This window comes from Lutra lutra, chromosome 5, assembly GCF_902655055.1.
Source record: "Lutra lutra chromosome 5, mLutLut1.2, whole genome shotgun sequence".
NCBI lineage: Eukaryota > Metazoa > Chordata > Mammalia > Carnivora > Mustelidae > Lutra > Lutra lutra.
In genome coordinates, this window is record NC_062282.1 from 105,693,918 (window position 1) to 105,714,673 (window position 20,756).

The window sequence follows — 20,756 nt, forward strand, 5'->3', positions numbered from 1 at the left end:
AAGACGGGGGTGGGGGGAAACAGCCATCAGTGAAGGTGTGGGTTAGTCTTCAAAAAAATTTCCAGAGGGCGCCTGGGTGGCTCAGTGGGTTAAGCCGCTGCCTTCGGCTCAGGTCATGATCTCAGGGTCCTGGGATCGAGTCCCACGTTGGGCTCTCTGCTCAGCAAGAAGCCTGCTTCCCTCTCTCTCTCTCTCTGTCTGCCTCTCCGTCTACTTGTGATCTCTCTCTCTGTCAAATAAATAAAAATAAAAAATCTTAAAAAAAAAAAAAAATTCCAGACGTCTGGTCCCTGGGATGTACTTCTTGATCACTTCTATCTGTTCAGTCTTACTCAGCCAGCAGGGGCAAACGTAATCTCCCAAACCATCATCATACTATTCTGAAAACACACTATACCATTCAAACAGGCTTTGGCTTCGGTAATAGGATGTCCAAGTTCAGAGTTCAGCCAAGGGCTTTGCAGATAAGACAGAGAAAGCAGGCACTAACACACACTTTCTAAGTGTCACGGCCTCTCAGAAGAGTCAAGTCCTTCTCAGAAGGGACTAGGAAGAAAGCCCCTACATAGAGGAAGTTCTCTCCTACTGGCCAAGTTCACCTGTTAAGCAGGTACAGAACCTGATTCATCTCCCCAGCTTTTCTCTCAAAATTAAACAGACTTATAAAAAAGAGCAAAATAATCCCAAGTACAATTATGATGTTTAATCTTAATTTTCTTAAATAAATCACCCGGCTTTTCATCACAACTCGTCAAGTGTATGTGAAATATGCCACACACATCATCAAGGCTGAGTCCCCGTAACACAGCATATGTGTGTGTACACGTGCACATACATACACACACAAAGTGAACGAGAACCAGTTCTGCCCACTGCGCTCCCAGCTCACTGTGGCTACTGGTGAGCGGCCCCACATACCTCCCCACATACCCGCTGCCTCTAGCCATCCCCTGCGGCACTGCTCTCCTCGTCCAGGCCCACACTTCACCCCATCAAGTCAGAGTCCACTCTCTAGCCAACTGCTTTTGAGAAGCATTTTATGAAATTATTCTTATGAAGGTACAAATAAGAAATGTGTTCCCTGTTCTATAGATGCTTATATGTTGAAGAAGAGGTTTAAAGAGAAGTGTTTCACCCAAATTTCTCTAGTGATAAAATTTTAGGCACAAAAGTTAAGTGAATTCCAAATTATTTTTTTAATTTTTAATAGACTAGCTTATGATTTCCACTCAGCAGTTCCTGGGGACTTTGATGCTGTCATACATAATTGCAGACATAGCAGGAATCTTCTTCATCTCAGTGACCATCGTTAACACCCCGATAAGGATGTTCCTGACAGATTACAGGTGTTCCTGTCAGGAAATCACTAATAATTAAGTGTGGTTCAAATAACCACACATCTCTGGCATGAAGCCTGCTTCTAATGCAGTTTCTGATGGAAATGTAACACTCTGAGAATCACCAGGGAAGAACCCTTTCTCCACCCCTCCAATCCCATCACAGCAACCATTTCCTACTTCACCCACTTCATAAACTGACTTGGTCTCCCGGGTGAGGCTGAGATGAACCCTGCATTTGTAGAAAGGGAGGTCAATGTCAATATAATGATATGGAAAGCCCAACTCCTCAATCTGTCAATTTACCTGGATCAGAACCAAACTGGTCTGTGGAGGATGAGGGGCCCTTCCTCATCCATTTCTAGTCAGCATTTACTTAGAAAGGGGACACTATTATCCCCAGCTGTCTGTCTAAACCAAAGTGGGAGAGGGTTTGGGAAAAGTCAGCTGCAGGACATTCCTTAGACTTCTCCACAGAGGTCCAAAGCTTAGAGCCTAGTATTTCCAAGAAGACCCAAAAGTGTTTAATAGTCAGTGTCTATAAAACCTTCCTAAAAATAACAGCCTCACAGAACTGATGTCTTATATTGTTGAAAAAGAGCTCTCTCATTTGGTCCCTTCCAAGATAAGGGCCTCTCGTAAAAATGAAAGCATGTGTCAAGATAAAAATTGAAGTGATTCCATGGGACAGAAACTAGTACCCAAGAGGCCAAGAAAAGAACATGTAAGGGTGTCCCTCAGACATGGTCAACATCACAGGCTCAGGAGGATGGGTTTCTAAATCAATGTTTCTCTACATTGTTGTTTCTAGAAACTGCCTGACCATAAGAACTACCTAGAAGCTTGTTTAAAAACATACAGATCCCAGGACCCTCTCCAGTCTTATAAAGTCAAAACCTCAGAGGAGGGGTCTATGCCTAAACTACATTAGAAGCAGGCTTCATGCCAGGGGGAGAAGCTCCTAGTTAGAGCCTTCTATCCAGTTAAAATTATAAATATAAATAAAATTATAAAATATAGGGACACCCGAGTGGCTCAGTCTATTAAGCACCTGCCTTCAGCTCAGGTCATGATCTCAGGGTCCTGGGATCAGGCCTGCATCTGCTTCTCCTCCCGCTGGCCCTCCCCTGCCTTGTGCTCACTCTCCCTCTCAAATAAATAAGTAAAATCTTTTTACAAAATTATGAAATATAGGGGCACCTGAGCGGTTCAGTCGGTTAAGCAGCCGACCCTTGGTTTCTGCTCAGGTTGTTATCTCAAGGGTGGTGAGATCAAGTCCTGCCAAGGGCTCCACACTCAGCAGTGAGTCTGCTTGAAGATATGCTCCCTCCGCCCCTGTCCCAACATGCGCTCACACATGTGCGTGCTTGCTTTCTCTCACTCTCTCATGCATGTGTGCGCTCTCTCTCTCCCATAAATAAATAAACGTTTAAATAAATAAAGTTATGGAATACAGTCAACATGTAATGGGGAAATCAATTTAACTAAAACTTAGCAGAAATAAAACCTGCCCTTTAGGTTAATCATATCCCACCTAAAAGACCCTCCGGAACCTCCCTGCCCTAAGGACTAAAGGAAATACTACACAGCTGCTCCTGGTGGTCATTACAGACCCTAGAGGCTGAGGGCCTTCACTCTCATCCCAATACAGAACCAGCTCTAAGTAGGAGGCAACCCGTGCAAAGTCAGACCCCATAGGTGCCTCTGGTTATCAGACTTTACAGGTTTCAGCCGCCAGCTGACTAGTTCATAGTCTTATTCAGGTCCCAACTTTGTGTAAGGCCTGGCTATTCAAAGTGTTTTCCACAGAACCATCAGCATCAACGTGGCAGGAAGCAGCTAGAGATACAGAATCCCAGGCCCCACCCAGGCCTGCTGAAGCAGAATCTGCATTGTAACAAGATCCAAGGGATTCTTGTGCTCACTGACGTTTGAGGGTGCCGGTGGGAGACTTTCACCCCCACCTGTGGGACACCCAGGTCATCAGCCTACCCTCTAACTCCAGACTCTCGGAGGCCTTCTCCCTCACACTTTTGTCAGTCTTGGTTTGTCCTGGGACCAAATCACCATCAGCAGGGTACAAAACTAGCTGGTAATCCAAAACCCAACTTTTAGGAGTTAGAAAGAGGCAATAAGTACTGATAATCTCCTACATTCTTGTCTCGCTCTTATATTCCTTAGAAGGCTGAAATTTGGACCCTGTGACTAAAAATCAATAGAGACAATCCAAAGTCAAACAATACCATGGAACGCTGGCTCTCTTGGTTCCAACACAGTGTTAATGAGGGCAAGATCACAAGTATGATTAGCCTCCTCTGTTCGTTGGCACAGATGCCAGCCCTCTACCCCCTGGCCACCTACAAAGGCTGACACACCCCTGGAAACTAAGAGCACTCAGAAGAATGACAAGGGGAGGCTTGGCAGAGTGGCACCACGGAGTAACTCAAAGAACTTCAGGGACTGGTGAGCAGAATGTATTGCGGAAGACAACACGCAGCCCAGAGGGATGGCTGCCATGACAGATGACCAAGTCAGAATTCAAATGATCTGGACAGAAATGGGAAGTCCCATGGTCAACCTTAAAAAACAAAAAAACAAAAAAAAAAACCCTCACACACACACAGAAGCAAGAGGAAATCTACCCCGGCACTTCTCATTCTAAAATGTTTTCAAATCATGCCAGTTTTGTTAACTAAAGTGGGTGCCAAGAAAGTTCACATAGTCTTAGGGTCCATGAGTCTAGTTTCCGGACCAAGGATGCAGCAGTCCTTCTGCAGCAAAGCTCATCAGACTATCCTCACCAGTCCCCCAACCACTTCCACACAGGTGACCACACAACTGCTGCACATTTTCATCACCACCATCACTTAGGTTCTTATAATTGAGTGTGGCCTCTATACCTGGCTTCGGTTGCTTCGAAGCTCTTTCAGGCTTCGGGTTATAGTTAGGACATTCCACGCATTGGCCTGGCTCCCTTTGATGCTGCCCTTTCTTTACTAATAGAGAAAAAAAGTACAGACCTCAGCCCAAACTGAAAAAAAAAATACATAAGCAGACCAGATGACCTAAGCACGCTCATTTACCAACAGAATTCAGATCAAAAAGCCCCCATCACCTGTTTAAGCCAGTGCACTATGCTACAGAGTACAGCATAAATCCATGCAGAATTAGTAATTAGGGGGGCAAATTATGAGCTCCCAATTCAGAAAAACCTTGAAATGACTGCTATAAAAATGAGCAAACGACAGAATATGAGTATCTGTTTAGACATACTTCTCTACGCCAGATCATCATCTGGGAATAGACAGCCATTTAAAAAACTGGATGGGATTTTAGACTGTTTTTAAAGTTGTGACCCAGGTTTTTCTTAAGTCTATATTGAATACCCAAGTGGTAGTCATTTATGAAGACAAAAAGGCTGTTTCCTGCTAAGTTTGCAGATCCCAGACTACCCAATCCATTATTTTTAATTTCAGAAAATTTTGTCTCTATAGGCAAGGGAAAAAAAAAAAGTTTTAAAATTTTAAGAGGTTGGGGCGCCTGGGTGGCTCAGTGGGTTAAGCCGCTGCCTTCGGCTCAGGTCATGATCTCGGAGTCCTGGGATCGAGCCCCGCATTGGGCTCTCTGCTCTCTCGGGGAGCCTGCTTCCTCCTCTCTGCCTGCTTCTCTGCCTGCTTGTGATCTCTCTGTCCAAAAAAAAAAAAAAAAAAAAAAATTTTTAAGAGGTTATTTGCCCTAAATAAATGTCTGCCATGTACCACTTACCTCAACATGAAAAGAAGCTACTGTCCACGCAGTTACAACCATCCTTAAACAACTGGCTAACAGCCTGAGAACTAGAACACAACATGTGAAATTCGGCCCAACTGCAGCCTGCCCCAGGAGAAAGGAAGCTTGAACTCCAGGTGCCCTTGACAACATAGCTCAATGTGGAAAGAAAGAAAATGCTGAACAATAGAACCAGTAGAGGAAAAAGAGCCCCTCTAATTTTCCAGGCATGTGGAGAGGTTGCTGCTAAAGAAGTATTTAAGATCTCACTGCTGGGCTGGGTTCTAATGAACACGGAAACAATTTTTAAAAAAGAAAGAAACCTAACATATCGGTATAGTACATATTTAACCGATTACTTTTCAGATTTAGTTCAAAAGTCCTTATCAATTAGAAAGACATTTACACGCTTAGCTACGTAAGTGAAATACCTCTCAAATCACATTTACAATGTTGAAGAAAACATGGAAAATATAGGGTCAGGAATGGGTTCTTGCCTATAGTTCAGAGGAAGCTGCCCCACTCTGGCTGGGGGGGGTCATAGCACCCAAGCTTGGTTGTATTCCCAGCCTCCCACTATGAGCAACTTTGTTTACCACAAACAGGAATTGCAATTCTTTTTTAAAACAGAAACCTGCTTTATTATGGATGCATCACATATTTAAGGAGATGTACAGTGCTGTGGCCAAAACTATTTGCACAAGCACACACACCCACCAACTGTTTTGCTCTGATTTTAAAAGTAACATGCTTTTTACAGAAAGCCTGAAAAAATAGGAGAATAAAGAAAATAACTGGTCACTTCTAATCGCACTAGCCTAAAATGAACAGTCAAAAGTTCAGTCTCCATCCTTCCAGACTGTCTACGGCTGCCAGCTTTCCTTTCCATGGCACCCCAGTTAAGCAGGCAGGCGTGAGGGGAGGTGTTCTTGCTGGTTACACAGCCTGACAATGGTTAGTAATCCCCACTGGTCTTACCCTAAATCCACAGCAGTAAGGGGAGTCACAGTGTGCACAGATCAAACAGCATGCCTGCAAGTCAACATGCATTCACTGGGGTCTATTTCGCACACTTTTAATTATTCCACAAATGAATGAAATTCAAATTAACAACAATAGCCCTCAAGGGCCATATGGTAACTTCAAAAAAGAAGGCAGATAAGCCTCTCCTTCGTGACATGAAAACAAACCTTAGTTTTCCCAGTACAAGATCTCAAGACACCTACAGATTCGGAGCCTCCGTCCTGTGTCTCAGAGGGCGGCCTTCTCACCGCGTCCTCACACGGACGCCTCTTTAAGGGGAGAAAATTAGTGTTGCGAGAAAGGGTGTATGGAACAATCAGAAACAGAGACCTGGGAACCGCAAGCATGTGTGAAGCTCCCTTCCAGACATCCAGGGATCCCTGTAAGCCTGTGCACTTGTAGGATGAGAGATATTCAGCCCACATGGAAATATCCTTAGTTCCACAGACAGGGAGTGCTTTAAAGGCCCCTTATTTACTGTTGTAACATCTGAGCTTCATACACTAGCTTGGGCTGCAAATCCTCAAAGTAATACCTTGAAGTTGCCAAAAGCCAGGAAACCTGGAGACGCCTCATGAACTCCTCTCTGTCCATATACAAGAAACAAGCAAAGTACTGCTTTTCTCGCTAATGTCACTTCAGTAGGTGTTAAACATTATTTGCTATGGACCTGCTAAAACCCTCAACAGTCTTCATTCAAATACCATAACTGACTACAGCATTCAGTACTTAATGTTTTAGAAACCACATGAAGAGCTTAAAAGCTAGTTTGGCTGCACTATCCTCAATAGAACCTCAAAAATTCACCTAAGTAAACACCTCAGAAATCTTAATTTTGACTAAAATTTTTTTTTTAAAGATTTTATTTATTTATTTGAGAGAGAGACAGTGAGAGAGAGCATGAGTGAGGAGAAGGTCAGAGGGAGAAGCAGACTCCCCATGGAGCTGGGAGCCCGATGCGGGACTCGATCCCGGGACTCCGGGATCATGACCTGAGCCGAAGGCAGTCGTCCAACCAACTGAGCCACCCAGGCGTCCTAAAATATTTTTTAAATACTCTCCAAAACACCACTTAATCAACAAACATGGGATTAAATCCAAATCAGAACAAAGCCACAGGAGGAAAAGTCAAAATACAGCGAGGTTCTCCTTTCTTACCTGCCAAGTCTCAAAGTCAGAGTTGGGTACTTCTCTTGACCTAGCTAAGGGTATTACGGTTTAACTAAGAAAACGTGCAGATGACATACCTCTTTAACCGTATTTGGTATTTTCTAGATGCACACAAAACTACTTTCTCAGCAAATAAAGGTCATCTTGCATTTTGTGAAATACAACACACACCTGTGTAATAGTCGGTTGGAGCTGCGATAACAAAATACCATAGACTGGGTGACCTCAGCAGCATTTCTTTCTCACTGTTCTGGAGGTTGTGAGTCCAAAATCAAGGCACGGTCAGGTTTGGTTCCTGTTCCAGGCTTGCAGATGGCAGCCTTCTCTCTGTGGTGGAGAGGGAGCTCACAGGTGCTTTGGTCTCGGTTTCTCACCTCCTGAGGACACTAATCCTCCTAAGGAACTCCACCCACATGACTCATCCAAACCTAATCACCTCCTAAAGGCCTCACCTCTAAATACTACCACACTAGAGAAACCAGGGTTTCCACATAGGAATTTTGGGGGGGGGGTGTGTGCTGGGGGAGGGGGAGTAATCAATTTTACCAGTTATACACCCTGGCTATTAAATATGTTCAGAGCCATTCTACATATATTCCTCTTAATTATTTCAGGTCAAAATAACAAACAGATCTACCATGTATGTAAAATAACACCAGTAAGAGACTGGTCATTTAAGGCCAAGGTCTTGACTATCCCCAGTTAGGCCTGCTGAAAGGATAAAAGGGGAAAATTCAGTTATAAGGACACCAATTACTGTCACCCGGAGCACTATTTAATAAATCTCCACCAACCAGGCAACCACTTGCCACTATTATAAAAACAACTCCCTCGGGGCGCCTGGGTGGCTCAGTGGGTTAAGCCGCTGCCTTCGGCTCAGGTCATGATCCCAGGTTCTGGGTTCGAGCCCCACATCGGGCTTTCTGCTCAGCAGGGAGCCTGCTTCCTCCTCTCTCTCTACCTGCCTCTCTGCCTGCTTGTGATTTCTCTCTGTCAAATAAATAAATAAAATCTTAAAAAAAAAAACACAACTCCCTCTTTCATCTCTAGCTCCAGACCTCTCCTCCTGCTTGTGTCTCCAGCTCTCTGCTGGGCATCTCCCCATGGAAGGCTCACAGTTCAGTATGGGGTTCAGCTGGGCTCATTAGTCCTCACTGTCTCCTCAGACTGAGGGTCCACAGCTGCTTACCTCAGCAAGTGGTCAGTCTCACTAAGTGCCCACACCTAAAAGATGACCAAGGAAGGGTGACCCGTCTCTCCTGGCCTCCTCCCTCCTCTCCCCTTCTCCTTCTCCAAATCCCTCATGGATTCCTGCACTAGCCTCCTAACTCATCTTCGGTCCCCATTCTGGTCTCCTTGTCACCCAGCCCACGTCACAGCCACCAAGTTCTTCTAAAACACAATAAAGCAAGTCAATTACCCGCTGCAAATTCTCCTCCGTTCAACCAGCTTTGGAGATGAGGTTCAGACTCCTCAGCTCTGCACTCAACCCCAGTACCCTCAGGGTCCTCCCTATACAACATTGCCTCTAGTCCACACAACTGCTATCAGAGCCCTGACTATCTCACACCTTTGCAAGCCTCCTAGACCCCAAACAACCAATTATTATTGCATCATGTATTACACTCAGCCAAAAGGCCGAGAAGCGATCATTGCATCATGTATTAATGTTATTTTAAAAGTGATGAAAAAAAGAAAACCTGGAAGGTGCACAAGGAACCAAGTATCCACTTTTCTTTATTCCTTCATTCATGCCTTACACAGTGAGAGAGCAGGAGAGCAAGAGAAGTTTTTTAAGTGCCACACCAGATTCTTCCCTGGACACATCTGGGTTTTATAAGCTGATGATGAAAACTGACCTGTAATTCCTTCTTTGCCTCCCTAAGGCTGAGAAATCTCACCTCTGAGAAAAAAGTATTTGTTTTCATGGCATGTGGCTGTTGGTTCTACTCACTCACTATTCAAACTGGACACAGACTTTTATAAATCAGTTCTCCCTTATTCCTACAGAGAATCCACAGGATTGGCTGCCCCTATCACCGCTATCCACAGACCAATCACTCCCCCTAAGCAGGCGGGCTTGTGGGAGGGAAGCACACCCAGCCAGCTCTCTGCTCTCCTAGCACAGGCTCTTCTAAATAAATTAAAAAAAAAAAAAAAAAAAAAGGAAAGAAAGAAAAAAGGAGTTTCCTGGGTTTATGGAAGTCCTGTGCACACAGAGTTTGCTTCCCCAACTAGAATGTGTACTCTATGAGAGACAAGGCCTCCTCTTGGTTCTTGCTGTGTTAACCAGAGGCCAGAACAGACACCGCCCCATGGAACAGGCTTCATAAGTATTTGCTGAATGACAGGATAAAAGAATGGATGAATAAGCAAAGAGGCAGTCCTCCTAAATTAGAAGAGTGACACACAGCTCATTCCCCTGCTCAAGAAAGTGTTTTGCTAAGAATGCCTTTTGTTCACTTTGTGTTAGTTACAACCTTAATAAAAACTGGGCAGTGTATCATTAACCCCAAAGCGGACTTTAAAATTGCTTTTTGGAAAAAATTCTAGAAATTAGATATTTACTTACTGCTTGTAGCTTTCCAAGAGCAGTAAAGCATTGAGTAAAATGTTGCTTTTAGGATTCCCCAAGAAGTATGCACTTTTGTCCACCACTAAGGTTTTCTTCCCCACCTCAAACAAAATTTGCATATTTACTTTCATGGGACTGGAAACCTGAGAACCTGCCACACAGGGTCAGTGAGGCCTGGAATTGCAACCCATCTGTGCTCTTGCCCTCGGAGCCACATGGAACTTCTATCACACACTCCCTAGGACTGGAGTCCCAGAGAAGGCGGACCAGAATGGGCCAAAAGGATGCAGCGTGTATATTCTAGAAAGATCAAGTGTTTCTGTCTGTGGGCTGCCAGAGGGCAGGGGGTCAGCCTCAACTCAGGGTCTGTCTTAAGCAACCACAGCTCACTTTCAGGTACACATTCCGACGCTTTGCATGGCACTGCTTTTTCCAGGGCATTTGAAATAGTTGACAACCAACATTAACATTTTCTGAGCACTCAGCACAAGACATCACCCCAAGCTCTATACAAAAGTAATCCTGGTTAATCTTCAAGATTAGTCTTCGACTTGAACTCTTATTACCACCAATTTATAGATACAGAAACCGAGGCTGAGAGAAATTAAATAACTTGTCCAAAGTTCAGATAGTAAGTAGGATCTCTGGGAACTCAACAGTGCCAATCTGGGTCTCTTATATTTTCGCCTATTTTGTCAATTCTTTGCAATAAAGAAGTTGAGAAGCTGTACAAAATGTTCATTAAAAAAGACTATGGGGCGCCTGGGTGGCTCAGTGGGTTAAGCCGCTGCCTTCGGCTCAGGTCATGATCTCAGGGTCCTGGGATAGAGGCCCGCATCGGGCTCTCTGCTCAGCAGGGAGCCTGCTTCCCTCTCTCTCTCTCTCTCTCTCTCTCTCTGCTTGCCTCTCTGCCTACTTGTGATCTCTCTCTGTCAAATAAATAAATAAAATCTTTAAAAAAAAAAAAAAGACTATGTACTTTTCCATACGTTGTTTTTCTGTCTTCCACTGTGGAATTTTCCTTCCTGCCCTGTCCCCTATATGGAGTGAAATCTCTTTAATTCACGAGTCCACACATCTTTGTAGGCAGGTGCCATCAATTCTGAGCCCATCTACATCGATGAACAGTATACATTCCTTTTTCCAGAAGGCACTGCTTTGCTCTCATCTACAAAGATCCTTTTTCCTTCCTAAAGACAAATGACTAGTTCATGTACCATGATTCAAATTACATTTGAGAATGTTCATTTGCAGAGTAATTATTCTTCTTAATTGGACTGCTCCAAAGACAAATGATTCTCCCTCCCCGCCCCTATCATCCCCTGCAACATACCATGTCTTCCCTCTGGCCTAAAATGTTTGCTGCACCCTTTGCAAACCACAACCAGCCACACTACCTGCTCTATGTGTGACCACTTAGAAAAAATATTATCATACGGTAATAGTGGTCTTACTTCAAACCCCTCAAATATTTCATCAGCATCAGATTTCTGACATAGATTAATAACGAACCTGTCACCGTAGGATAGCAAAAAGAAATGAGAGTCTTGGACTTTCTTTCCTCTACTTTAAAACATTTTATCTTCCCACTAGCATGTGTTCCCTATCTCTTCAATTTGAAAAGAAGTCGGCTTTTAAAAAGACCAGGAGTGGGGCGCCTGGGTGGCTCAGTGGGTTGGGCCGCTGCCTTCGGCTCAGGTCATGATCTCAGGGTCCTGGGATCGAGCCCCGCATCCGGCTCTCTGCTCAGCGGGGAGCCTGCTTCCTCCTCTCTCTCTGCCTGCCTCTCTGCCTGCTTGTGATCTCTGTCTGTCAAATAAATAAACAAAATCTTAAAAAAAAAAGACCAGGAGCAAAGAATCAGAAACACCCAGGAAAGGGCAACGCCAAAGAAATTAGCACCCATCCTCGCTTAAACGTGCTGGGGGTGGAGCTCTCAAGCGAGTGAGTGTAGGAAAAGGAACGCGCCCATGATAAACGGTCCTTCGAACTCATTACTCAGGTTTAACTCTCTGGGAGGAGAGTCTAACCGCTCCCCTCCCCCCCTCCTATTCATCCCTCTCCCCCTTGTGGCTCAAAAACACACCGATCTACACGGGCTACTTTGCGATTGCAAAGAGAAGTTGTAGTTTTACATGTGGGTCACTGATGGCAACCTACAACTACGCACACAACCACAGAGAGAAAACGGGAAATACAGGAAATGGCCCGAGGTGGGGGGTTGGTGAAGATGGGGGTGGGGGATGAGACTTGGTCTTTACTCTCATTTACTCGCACTGAAACAGCTGAAGGACTCTCCTGAAACTCAAGACCCTTCTAGATTAAGAGAAAAGTTAAACGGAATGAAGGAAAATCCTTTTGCTTTTTTCAGTTTAAAGAACACTAGACCGCTAAATGGATGGGGGAAAAACCGGATGAGGGGAACTTTGTGCCTAAAAACATCCAGAAACACAGAGAGTCTTCCCCAGCCCTTGACGCCATCCCATGGGCTCAACCATCCATCCCAGATGTGGTCTTCCCCGCTCCACGCCCACCTCCTCCAGCCCGCACCCCAAATCACTGCGCTGCCCACAAAAATGCAGTCCAGATTTGAAAAGCAGCTGACGTCTGTGGCCGGCGTGACCCAACGCCACACACCAAGCCCCATGGGGGCGACCATCGCGAGGCTCCCGACGCGCCGTACCAAGCGCACAGAGCTCGGCGCCCGGCTGCGCCCAAATCCGCGTGCCGCGGTGCCCGCGGGAACCACCGGTCGGAGCCCGCCAGTGGCGGCGGGAGAGCTAGGCTCGCGCCGGCTTCCCGGCAAATTGCCGTTCCAGGAACAATTTTTCCATTTCTGCTGCCGGCGGCCGCGGCGATGAGAGCCGAAGCAGCCGCTCCCTTCCATGCCCAGCATCCGACACCCGTCCCGGTCCCGGCGACTGTCCTCTTCCCTCCCCGTGGGCTCCGGGGCGCGGGAACCAGGTTCCCGCTCCAGCCGCCGCGCACGCAGCCCGGGCTCCGCCGTCCGTGACGGTCCCGCCAGCGCCGGGGCGGGGTGCTCCCCTCCGGCACCGCCCGCCCCACCTGGCTGGGGCTGCGGGCTCTCCCTCCCGCAGTGCGCAGGGGGCCCGGCGACTCCAACTCACCCGGCCCCGGCTCCGCGTCTCTGGCTCCGAGCTCGCAGCCTTCCCCACGCCGGGGCTTTCCGTTACGCCTACTCGCAGCTAGCCGCTCGGGCAAGGAGGAGGAGGCGGCGGCGAGAGGAGGGGGCGAGGGAGGGGAGAGGAGAGGGTACCCAGCTGGGGGAGGAGACGAGGCGAGAGCGCCGACCTCAGCGGCCGCCGGCGGGGCTATCAAGGAAGGAGGAGAGAGAGGGGCGGGAGCAGAGAGAGAAAGAAGCCGCGGAGCCTCCCTGCCCAGCACCCGGCCCCGAGCCGCTGCCCAGTCACCATCGCCGCCCCCGTCCCGCTCTCGGGCCGGGCGTTCAGGGGGAGGGGTCGGGGCCGGGGCTCTCCCGGCGCCTCGCGCGGGGCGGGGCGGGGCGGCTGGGGGCGAGGCGGGGGCGGTGGCGGGACAACGAGGCCCGGCCTCCCGAGGGGAGTGTCCTGCGGGGCCCGCGAGGCTGTTGGCGAAAGGGGATCCCCGGGAGGAGGGGCGGAGGCCCGGGGGCCTGGGAGCGGGTCACTGCACCCGCCCGGCGGCGGCGCCTCCTGGAATCCTACGGAGATCCCCCCCGGCCCGCTCCGAGGAACATTGGGGGGCAGTTTCGGGCAACTCGGGAGCGCTCAGAATGCACACGGCCCAGGCAGTGAGCGGCGAAGTCGGAGTCGGGGATGATAGGCCGGACTCCTTCCGCGGAGCGTGGGCCCTGGAGCTCCCGAAGCAGCTCCCCAGGCCCGGGCCAGAACGGGAAAACGGCCGTCCCGCCAGCCCCCGGAAAGGAGGGTGGGTTTGGGGACTGCCGGATCCCCATCCTCACCTTCTTCTCCCGGAGAGGAGGGCACCAGGCATAAGTTTTTTTGCCCTGTGATTCTTTAGGTGAGGAAACTGCAAGCAGTCACAAATATTCGTAAATAGATTAGTTAGGGTTTTGAACCATCCTCTTCTGTCAAAATACAGTCTAAGGATGAATTCCTAAGGCACTTTAGCCGACACTCTGAAAAGGCATATCCTTCTTGTCTTTTTTTTTTTCTTGTCAGACCTGCCCATGTCCCCAGCTTCTCTGTCTCATGTCTGGGAAAACTTTTTCCACTGGTTGCTTGAACACAGACCCTACGGTTCAATTCCCCAGCTTCTTCCATTGCCATAGCCAGTCTTACTAATTATTCATTTTAAGGTCTTCCCAGTTGTCCCGTCCTTTCCAAGTCCAATGCCACTTTCCGGATTCTGTCCTTTCCAAGTCCAATGCCGCCTTCCGGATTTTCGCTGTTTGGGTACTTAATGGTTCCAGTGCTCTCTCCCCCATTCCTTGCACGGGGGTCCATCTGCACATGCCTACTGGGTTATGATTCTAGAACAAGGCTCAGGCAGGCTACTTCCTGTTCTAAAAGCTCTGGGAGGCACTTTACCACAGAAAATTCTGAATTTAAAACTCTTCTGTTCAAAACCACCCACTTACCCACTCCTCAGAGCCTGGCTTGCCAGCCGAGACTCCTCCCCTCCTCCCAGAAGGTTCCATCCTGTATCCACTTGGGAGCTGATGATGCTTTCGCCAGAACTGGAATGCTCTCTTTTATCTTCTCCCACAGCCAAATCCTACTTATCTTCATTGAAAAGAAGTTTGTAGTACAACATTTCTTCTATAAAAGGATGTATGTGTTTTTCCTATTTTGTGAAATCATACACTAGAAATAACAAGGCTTATGGGGAAAATAGGCTTAGCAACAAAGGATTCCAAATCTTTTTTTTAAAGATTTATTTATTTTAGAGAGAGTGTGTGCATGTGCACTAGTAGGGGATAGGGCAGAGGAGGAGAATCGCAAGCAGACTCCCCGCTGATCTTGGAGCCAGACCTGGGGCTCAGGGTCACCATCCTGAGATCATGACCTCACCCAAAACCATCACTCGCACCCTCAACCCACTGAGCCACCCAGGTGCCCCCAAACAACTCCAAATCTATGTAACATTGCAACTAGAACACTAACAAAAACAGTAACCATTCCAAAAACCATACTAGCAGAGTTTATGAGCCATGTTAAATTCCTAATATTACGGTAAATATAAATATAGGACTTTTACCTTAAAAAAAAAAGATGGCAGTCACTGATGAAGGGACTGGAAGGAGAGTTGTTGGATGGAGGCTGTTGGGTTTGGAAGATAAGCACAAAATGTACAAGTGTAAGAGGTGAATTCCCCCCTCACAATAAACCCTTCCAAGTTAGAACTCATGGCCAGCTGACTCCAAGAGAAAGAACATGGGGTGGATGGGCGTGGGCACAGCACTGTGTATTCTCCACGAGCAGCGGTCTGCTGTGTTTTGCTTGGAACTGCCAATACTTGTGGATGCAAAATACTAAAGTGCCAGGAACAATTGCTTGTGAACCAATACAACTGTCCCATTTTATGAATATCCTTTCCCTATATATCAATGAGTTCATTTGCGTTACTTATATTCTCATTACAGAAACAGGCCTTTAATAGAATAGACTGTACTTTTTAAAAAATTTTATTTATTTATTAGAAAGAGACACTGGGAGAGAGGGAACACAAGCAGGGGGAGTGGGAGAGGGAGAAGAAGCCTTCCCGCCTAGCAGGAAGCCATGGAGGGCTCAAATGGGGGACTCGATCCCAGGACTCTGGGATCACGACCCGAGCCAAGAGCAGACGAGAGCAGACGCTTAAGGACTGAGCCTCCCAGGTGCCCCAGAATAGACTGTACTTAATTCTGCGCTTAGGAAGTAGGCTGTACTTCATTGCATACATGGGTAAAGCACTTACTATATATGCCAGGAACTCTTTCGGGCACTGCGGATGCATCAGTGAACAAAAAGAAACACAAAAATGTCCGTCCTCGGGGACTGTAGGTACCTGAACATGGTCTCACAGGGCGGTATTGCATATTTCATATGGATGTAATTTACATTAGTGCCTCATCTAATACCTTAGGTTGCTGTGTCTTTCAGAATGTCTGAGAAGGTAAATACCTACTGGGACATGTAAATTAGTCAGTTTACACCCATTTTATGCCTTGTGTTACTGAGGTAATAGGAAAATCTAAAACTCAGGTTTCCTCAGAACTGTTTGATACTATTGGGGCTTAAATTAACTCAAGTTCCCCAGATAGGATCATTCAGAGCTGAAGAGTAGAAAAATTACACTTGGCAGGAAGCAAAAAATTCAGGATGGGCAGGGAGAATAGAGAAGGAGAGAGATGCTAAAAGGTATAGTTCAAGAAGAAAGTACTTTTAAGCTTTCTGGAAATGTAGCTAGAGCAAGAAGGATAATAACAGGAACTTTGGGATACTGTGAATGCTGCTTCTTTCATGTGTTTCAGCCAAATGTTCAAGAAACACTTAATGGGGGATGAGTGAGGATGAAATTATAAGAAATTAAAGGGTACCTGAGGAGTTTGGTCAAATGACAAGGGGGCCTTGGAAGAAAATAATTATGAGCCACTAGATAGGTCACAAGGTAAAATTACAGTGGTGCCTGGCTACAATGTGATTCTGAATTTACTTGCCTGTACAAATCACTCATTTCTCTGAACATTATACTCCACCTAGTATAACTTGCATCAACAGGGCTAGATATTTTTCAGGTGCAAACGCTTTGTATCCTGTTCTGAATGTGAATCTGCTTGGAATGCAAGTAAAATATGCATTTACAACAGACATATTTGATATATTTTCATGACTGTCAGCATACTGAATATAGATTAACTTTGGATTTGCCTATTCATCTTCATAAAAACTACCCTCTCAAATCCACTCCTCCCCTCCCCCTTCTTAGAAATTGATATTTCCTAAACTGTGATCACAGAATTCCAGGGCTAGACACACATTCAGAAATCAACGTCTTTTGAAGATCACATAAAAAACAAAATGACTTAACCAGAGAATCTCTTCAAGGAAACTAGCAAAATTGCAGTTCACCAACTTGAGGTCCTATGAAAAATCAGTCTCTGAAAAATTATCATCCTGCCTTTTTATCCATGGATCTAGTTATACAAAGAAATCATCTGAAATTCTAAGAATCCATTTTCCTTGACAAATACAGATGGAGAAAAGGCAGTTTTGAGCACAAAGACTTGAAGAGCTTTCCTAATTAAAAAGTCTCTGGGCGGGGCGCCTGGGTGGCTCAGTGGGTTAAGCCACTGCCTTCGGCTCAGGTCATGATCCCGGGTCCTGGGTTCGAGCCCTGCATCGGGCTTTCTGCTCAGCAGGGAGCCTGCTTCCTCCTCTCTCTCTGCCTGCCTCTCTGCTTACTTGTGATTTCTCTCTGTCAAATAAATAAATAAAATCTTAAAAAAAAAAAGTCTCTGGGCAATTAAAATCAGTGCTCTGATCAACGTGACACAGAGCATTTTGGCCACAGCAATGACCTGGCCACAGTATCCAATGGGTTTAGTCGTGTCATATTTCATTTTTCTGCTTCCAATCCTCAGTTTTTAACTCAAGGTTGAAAATGGTGCTCTTAAACACTAAAAAAAAAAAAAAAAATTCCCTATTTTTCCTGAAATCCCGTTAAGCTATTTGTTGAATGAGGATGGCAAAATATCTCCAAGTGAGAACAAATACTATAAGTGCAAACAGGCATATAAGATTTTTCAAGAACCATGTAATAGGAGGGCAGTAAGACCCAGTCAGGTATTAAGGACCATAAGCTCCTGATAAAGAAAATCTCAATGACCCGTAGAAAACACTTCCTCAATTTTCACACATCTATCCTGTCCACACAGGAGCCAAGGAAAAACATGGCACTAAAGATACACTGTTGTTAAGTCATGAGAGAAATGAGCGCACAGAATTTTGAGCATTTGCTCTCTTCTGACAAAACTAAGGGTTGTGGGCCTCTTCTATCTTCAGGCCACAGTCTCTACCTTCTGGCCGTCCTTTATTCTGTAAATGAAGCCCTAGTTTTCATTTGCTACTGACTCCTAAAGAAGTACTTTGCTTTACTGCCTCTAGTTCCAAAAGTTGATTCCATGAGACTCCAGCAAAACTCAACTCAAGAAGGTACTCTGTTCATTTCCTCCTATTATGTCACCACCACCATAAACAAGTCCATCTGGCCCTCGTCCAACTGAGCTTACCCCTGAAGTGAGGTGGAAATTTCCATACAGTGAGAATGTTCTACTGCAATATTACTTTATATGTTGCATGTAAATTCTACAACAATCTTAGCTGCCCGATAACGTGTAACTGGCAAATTCAATTCATTCCAGGTATTCACCTGCAGACATTTTCCTGGATTACAAACTTTTCTCTGAAGAGGTACAAAATACAGAGAAGATTGGGGGATTAGCTGTCTTACAGTATTCATGACAGGCATAAAACCATCCAAAGAAAGCAGGCTTTAGCCCTTTATAACAACAATGCTGTGCATCTGGTCCCTGACTTGTGCTTTATCTTTTCTATTATGAATTATGTGTTACTCTCTTAACTTCTAAGAGGAAAGATTTTACTAGTACCCTCATTAGTACCTACAGTAAAATTTGGAAAATACTCAGTGTGATTCAATAGCAATGCTGGGATGAGAATTTGAGGAAACTATTGCTGTTTTTTGCATTATGAGTGGATGCTTGCCCCAAATCTGGTCCAGACTGAAAAACCCAATCTCTAATCTGAAAATCTTGCCTTCAAGGCACTTTTTTCTTTTACTCTCTTTTAATTGTCTTCTGAAAACAAGAAGTACAACACGTAAATCTACAAAACCAGCAATTATTGGGCACCCTATTTTCATATAGTGTTAGAGTTAGAAGATACATTATTTTCTATTGATAATGTAATTATTAAGTATTATTGATCATAATATGTATTCTGACTATTTCTATACGGCCCTGGGGTGACTTGTTATTAAAAATAATAGGGGCGCCTGGGTGGCTCAATCGGTTAAGCATCTGCCTTCGGCTCAGGTTATGGTCCCAGGGTTTTGGGATCAAGTCCTACATCAGGCTCCTTGCTCAGCTGGGAGACTGCTTCTCTCTTTGCCTGCTGCTCCCCCTGCTTGTGCTCTCTCTCTCTCTGTCTAACAAGTAAATAAATAAAATAAAATATTTTAAAAAAATAAATGGAAGAAGGCAAAAAGTTCTCTTGCCAGTGTCTTGATTTACCACAGTGGAGCATTAAATTTAGCTCTGGTTTCCCAGAACCAAGGCAAGAATGACATACAGTGAATAATACAGTTCTCATGGTCTGGTAAAAGAATCATAGTTGTTCTTCAAGTTAGACAAACTTTTTCCTGGCATTAACTTCTAAGAGGAATTGAATCATGGGAATCCTTACATAAGAGCCACTAGACAATCTAAACATCTGGGTGCAGCGTCTTCACTGAGAAAAAGCAGTAGACTCATGCCCCGCAGAGCAGAGATGGTAAAAAGGTCACAAGAGATGACAGCATTGTCTAGACCGTGTTTCTGTCATGACTGAAACTACATTATCTAAATTGAAGTTCTATCTGGACCCGAGAGGATACTCTCTATGTCCTCCATTAAGAAAAGAAAAACAAAGGAGCTTTGTATTAAATGAATTATGCCCCCTAAAATGCCATTTCTTCATTGACTAAACACTATTATTTCACATAGAACTCATTTGACAACTATGACCTGTGTTCATTTCTGAACAACCTTGGGAAGGTTCTTAATGAAAACAAGAATTAAAGACAAGCCCGATCCACACAACTGAGATTCGTTCTAGCTTTTCTTCCAACAGAATGACACTGTGCTATGCTAATTATACAAAATAATGTTCAATCACTTTTGAGGTCATATGAATGATAATGACATAAGCTGTGAAATTAAAATGAACCACAAAACCATTGTTTTTATAGTTGAAGAATGATTTCTTTTTTTTTTTAAAGATTTTATTTGTTTATTTGACAGAGAGAGATCACAAGCAGACAGAGAGGCAGGCAGAGAGAGAGAGAGAGAGAGAGAGGGAAGCAGGCTCCCTGCTGAGCAGAGAGCCCGATGCGGGCCTCTATCCCAGGACCCCGAGATCATGACCCGAGCCGAAGGCAGCGGCTTAACCCACTGAGCCACCCAGGCGCCCCGAAGAATGATTTCTTTAAATATCTTGTGAAACGCTGCTATTAGACAACAGTCTTAAAATAGTTTAAAGCACCTCTTTAATTTTAGATGTTTATTCTCTCCCCTTGATATCCGTATTTCTACAAAAAAGAACTTTCTCCCAGTTTACGGAGACCAGTCTTCCCAGTTTGCCAGTTACACAGCTTTCCTATACTGTTTCGAAAAAATGACATAAGAATCAAAACACTGAGGTACTGGCAAAAGGATAGAAATACAGATCAAGGGAATAAAATTGAAAGTCCAGAATAAATTCACATTTATGGTCAACTGATTTTCAGCAAGGATGCCAAGACATTTCAGTAGGGAAAGAAGAGACTTTTCAACAAATGGTGCTAGGACAACTGGATAAACACATGCAGAAGACTTAATACAAACCCCTGCCCATACAAACATGGATTGCTCAAAATGGATTAAGACCTCAATATAAGAGCAAAAATGATAAAACTCCTAGAACGCAAAGGAGTAAATCTTCATGACCTTTAGTCAGTCAATGATTTCGTAGCTATGACACCAAAATCATAATTAATAAAAGAAAAAATATGGGGTGCCTGGGTGGCTCAGTGGGTTAAAGCCTCTGCCTTCAGCTCAGGTCATGATCTCAGAGTCCTGGGATCGAGACCCGCATCAGGCTCTCTGCCTCTCTGCCTGCTTATGA

The 20,756-nt window shown here is 45.3% G+C and overlaps 1 protein-coding gene across 4 annotated transcripts in view; it reads right to left on the bottom strand.

The window, feature by feature from the left end:
- Window positions 1-20,756, bottom strand: part of LHFPL2 (LHFPL tetraspan subfamily member 2) — a 248,938-nt gene that overhangs the window by 144,027 nt on the left and 84,155 nt on the right. For 3 of the 4 annotated variants that reach the window (XM_047731757.1, XM_047731754.1, XM_047731756.1), the window contains exon 1: window positions 13,002-13,390. The exons of the other annotated variant lie outside the window; for it this stretch is intronic. The gene's annotated coding sequence lies outside the window, so the exon portion shown is untranslated. Of the gene's footprint in view, window positions 1-13,001; window positions 13,391-20,756 lie in introns of those variants that run through there. 4 annotated transcript variants of the gene reach the window in all.